Source organism: Chinchilla lanigera, unplaced genomic scaffold (assembly GCF_000276665.1).
Source record: "Chinchilla lanigera isolate Chin_1 unplaced genomic scaffold, ChiLan1.0 scaffold00068, whole genome shotgun sequence".
Classification (NCBI taxonomy): Eukaryota; Metazoa; Chordata; class Mammalia; order Rodentia; family Chinchillidae; genus Chinchilla; species Chinchilla lanigera.
In genome coordinates this window covers 2,684,973-2,690,329 of record NW_004955469.1, presented here as the reverse complement: position 1 = coordinate 2,690,329, position 5,357 = coordinate 2,684,973, and positions in this window count along the sequence as shown.

Genomic DNA, 5,357 nt, shown 5'->3' with positions numbered 1-5,357 from the left:
GGCCTCTGATGGACCCCTGGGAAAAGCCCACTGCAGGTCTGTGTGGGTTCCCAGCCCTCACGTGTCACGGGTTCCTGTATTCCCATGACAGGCAGCGCTGTGGCAGTGTGGCCCCCCGCTCGGCCGTGCCCCTCCTCCACCGCCAGGCTCTGAAAGCCCAGTGCTTCGCATCTCTGGGGGAAGGTGGCTCCCTAGGTTGTGACGCTCTGTGAGTGGTGCACAGGGACCCAGGTGCTAGAGGGAACTTGTGGTTAAGGTCTGAGAGGAACAGTGGTCCTGCAAGCACCAGTCCTGCTCTGCCGGAAATTCCTGGTCTGGCCTGGTGCTTTGGAGCCTGAGGCAGCAGGAAACCGGCCTTTCCTGCCCAGCTCTCCTGCCCTGGTCACACAAGGTGCGGGCGGAGCACTCTCTGTGGTTCTCACACAGAGCACAATGGGGTGGGGCTCCAGAAACACAGGCTTTTACCCCTCCCCCTTCTTCCTATCCCCCTCTCTTCGGTGCAGTTAGTTGTATGTGGTCGACAGTCTTGGGTTCAAATCCTAGCTCTGCCCTTTCTTTTTTTTATTTTAAAAAATAAAAGAAGGAAAACATATTAACAAACAGACATCCATTTACAAAATAGCATAAGAACAATGCAAATAAAACAGTTACAGACAAAGTTGTAGGAAATTAACAAAGGTTGTTGCATTACTTATTAATATCTTCAAAGTGGTTTCTCGGGAAAACAGAGACATACAAGATCGATCAAACAAGTAATCATTAACTGTTCCTTTCTGTAGAGCAATAGAAGTCAGTAGCACAACTACATTAGCTATCCTGTATATACATACTTACATAATTTCCCCTTATTTCTTTTCTCTGTTCCCTCATCCCAGTTGTCCTTTACTTTTGAGCATTTTCCTTTTGTTTCACAATGTCTATCATACCTCCTAGTTTTTATTCAGTCTTTCAGGTTTTACATTAATGAGACAATATGATGCTTACACATGCATCATATTATTTATTTCACTTATGAGTATGGTCTCTAGTTGTGACCATTTACCTATAAAAGCTTTGAGTTTATCCTTCTTTATAGCTGAGTAATATTTCAGTTTATAAAAGTACCACAACTTTTTTATCCAGTCCCCAGTGGATGGACATTTGGGTTGCTTTCACAATTTAGCAATTACAAATTGTGCTGCTATGAACATGGGTGCACATATATTGCTATGATATGATGTTTTTAGATCTTCTGGGAAAATACCCAGAAGGGGAATAACTGGGTTGAATGGGACCTCTAGACCTAGTTTGCTGAGGAATCTCCAAACTGATTTCCACAGTGGCTTCACCAGTCTGCATTCCCACCAGCAGTGGAGAAGAGTTCCTATTTCTCCACAGCCTTGCCGGTATTTGCTATTGGTTGATTTCTTAATGATAGTGGCTCTGGCCTCTCTGATGATCCTTGAACCCCATTTCCTTGTCTGTAACAGGTGGGAAATAGTTGCTCTGCTGGCGTGATTGTGGGAACCCTGAGAAGATGCAGGTGCTGTCCCTGGTCATGACAGCGAGTCCTGGATGAGCAGCACTATGATTCTCCCCATCCCCACAAGGGTCTAGCCCAAGACTGTGCCCTACCAGATGCTGGCTGTGCAGAATTGGGCCTGGGCTTCCCTTTGAGGCCTGGGCTCATCTCCTGCTCCCACAGCCAGCACCTCCCGCTCCTTAGAGCTTTGATCTGGTGTTTGGCCCTGCTGGGATGAGGCTATCCTCCCTCCTGCCCTTCCTCTGGACACAGCTTTCCTGCTCCAGCTCTCTGAGGGTCAACAGATGCAACCAGAGGAAGTGGATCACACCCCGGGATGGTCCCACCACCCCCTACCTAAGTACTCTCGACAGACCCTCCCTGTCTGCAGCCCTCCCTTCTGGCCATGAGCCAGAAGCCCTGTGTGGCTGAGTCCAGGGCTGTGGTGAGGCGAGCTCTTCTCCTGGTGTCTGTGGAAGGCCACCCTTCCTCTCCCTGCTCAGACAAGGCCAGGAGCGACACAAGAAGCCTGCAGGAGGCCCTGGAGGCTCAGCTGAGGAGGCCGAAACAAAGTTAGGACAGGCTGCACAGGAGATCTTCCCACTCTCCCAGGCTTGTGCTCCATGTCTCAGGAGCCAGCCCGTAGCCTCGGCTGGTAGATTGGGTCATGGCAGTCGCTGGATCACCACAGAGCACCAGCCCACCCGGAGGCCTACCCAGGCCCCAGCACACTTGTGCTTTCCTGCAGAGAGGCTCTCAACTGATCTGACTGGATTCACAGAGCTCCCAGGCTTGGGACTTCCACCTCAGGAAAGAGGCAGGGGCAAGAAGGCGGACTGGGCTCCAGCTGGCTCAGGGACTTCAAAGGCAAAATCACCTCCAGCCTTTACCCACATTAACGCAGCTGGCAAGGGGAGGGTTTAGGATCTGTGTGCGGTAGATAAGGTGGACAGCCCATGAGGTCGCCAGCAAGCGACACTTCATAGCTCACCAGGTACCCTATAGTCTAGCCGGTCACAGCACGGCAACAAATGACTGATGAAGAGAACAGTCCCACTGGGGAGGTCACCACAGCCCTGATTCTATTTCTTTACATGACAGTTTGGCAGAGAAGCAAACCTTGCTGCCACCTATGTTTCTTGTGGCTGGTTTCCCAAAGGGACAACAGTCAGACATGACTGTGGGGAGGAGTCCTTGCTAAAGTCTCGGTTTCCCGTTTGTCTCCTCTTGCCTCCCAGTGGCAAACTCTTCCAGAAAGCCTGCTGACATGGCATTTCCTGAACACGGCCTCTGCTGTGCATCCCAGGTTGCCCCATTCTGGACATGCCTCCCCTGAGAAGTGGTCTGGGTCACCTCGCCGTGTACCTTGGAGAAACTGTATGATTGCCTTAAGCAAGAGTCAACAGAGAAGTGACACTGTATGACTCACAAAACTAGGTCACAAAACCCAGTGTCCATGCTTCGAGGGAGCCCAGGCCCCACAGTGAGAGCTCCTCATGAGGCCCAGTGGGCCACCAGCATCAGCCACCAGACATGTGACTGAGGAGACTTCCAGATGCCTCCAGACACCACTGGCACCCAAGTGACCTTGAGTGAGAAGCGCCTGGCTGACCCCTAAGCTGTGAGAGATGGCAAAATGACTCTAGTTCTTTCAAGCTGCTCAGACTGGGATAAGCTCTGACACAGCAGCACGGCCCCAGAAGACCCATGGATGGCGCAGTTCAAACCCTTGCTTGCTGGCATCTTTGTTGTTGAAGTAGAAGTCCACTCCTTTCTCCCCAGCTTTCCTTCCCAAGTCTGAGTCTCCCCAACATCCGGGTGATTCACTTTCCCCCAGCAGACATGGTGGGGATTCCAGAAGCTGCCAGCGTGCTGTCCTGCGCAAATCCCCGTGGAGATTATTCTCTTTAACATTTTTATGAAGAGAAACAGCTATGATGTAGTGGACACATTCACAACTCAGTGTCAGGCGCAGGTCCCACCTCTGCCCTCTTCTGTGCTTTATGCCCCTGTGCTCCCAGAGCCTCAGCTCCAAAACATACAGTTCACGCCTGCCTTGCTGGATTAAAAGATGAGCAGAGGGTCTTTACAACCAATGCATCGTAAAAAGGGGTTTGAGATAGCTTCGGAAGATGACATACATAAACTGCCTCATGTCCCCAACAATAATTATCTTTGTCCAGGCATTGTTTAAAACGGCCTGCACCCACATATTTGCTGATCAGAGCATCTGCATGAGTTGGACACCACAGACCCTGCACTTTACAGATAGGGAAACCAAGGCACAGAGATTCAAGTCACTCTCCTGAGGCCACATAGTTAGCGGGCAGCGAGCAGCTGAGCTGAAGTAATCCTGGAAGTGGAGCCACTGAGTCACACCGCCTCCGGATGAACATGGAACCCTGCATTGCGGTTGCTGAGGCAGAGGAGCTAGCGCACCCCTCTGGAGAGAGCTGGGCTTGAACATGGGGACCCTAATTCCGAGCCCCTTGTGCTGCAGTGTGCTGTGGGAAGGCTGAGGAGGACGAAAGCCAAACCCAGCAGCTTGGGCCGTACTGGAGGTGACAGATGAGAAAGGAGGCCATTTGAGGAAGAGGGCACTGTGCAACTTTGGGACAGCAACGCCCACCCGGAGCCGCTGGGCCCTGAGGCGTCATGGGCGGCACAGCTGGCAGCAGGGCGTTTGACACCAACGCATGCCTTTCACCAGCCATGGGACACTCGGCAGATCACTGCCCTCATCCCTAAAATGAGACCACTCACGCAGGGTACCTGGGAAAGCAGGAACAGAGGCTGCAGCTAAATTCTGTAATTAGCTAGGGTTGTCTTCTTTCACATTCTCTTAAATGAGTTTTGGGGTTTTTGCAGAGATATTTACCCTCAAAGAACAAAGTGCTTCTTTATCATTTTAAACAGCCTTGGATGTCACTTAACCTTGCTAAGTGCTCAGGGTGAGTCATGGACACCCACTCCCCCCAAGCTGCAGAATGAGGTGAGGCTCAGAGGTCACTGCCCTGCTGGGAGTCTCCTACACTCCCCCGGCTGCTGGGTGGCAAAGTCTTATGATAACACCACAGAGATAACACTTATGCCCGGAAATAAAGGCTGTCAGCTGTCAACCCTCAGCTCTGTCAGACTGTTGGCCTAGCCAGGCATGATGGTATGGTATACACTTATAATCTCAGCGTTCTGGAAGGCTGAGGCAGAAGGATCCTGAGTTTGACCCCAGCCTGGGCAACTCAGTGAAATGCAATCTCAAAATAAAAAAAAATTTTAAAGGCTTGGGGATGTAGCTCAGTGCAACGGCCCTAGGTTCAATCTCCAGGTCAGTAATACCTCCATTCACAAACAATTCAGTTCTCAAACAAATGGGTTTGACAAAATTTTGCTTCCATTCAGAAACTCCATATCAGACACAACTACAGCCCTCTTCTCCCAGACTGTAAAACAAAGGAAGTTTGTGAACAGGGCATCATTGTACTGGAGAAGAGAGAGAGAGACAGAGACAGAGACAGAGACAGAGAGAGACAGAGAGACACACAGAGAGAGACAGAGACAGAGACACAGAGAGAGACAGAGAGAGAGAGAGAGAGAGAAGGAAGGAGCTGGTCTGGCCTAAGGCAACTGGACACCTTTTTGTTGCTGCTAATCTATTGCCAAGTCACAAGCAGGTGGCAGCATTTGTTAGAAACGTTGGTAAGAATGGGGATTCCTGAGCAGAGAGAGTGGAGGGCTTGGCTCAGGGTGCTGCCGGGGATGGAGTCTGTGACATAAATCTGAGCTGCTCTCTCCACGATTCAGTCCTTCCAGAGAGGAAGATATGGCTGCAGCTGATAACCTCTCAGAAACTTAACTT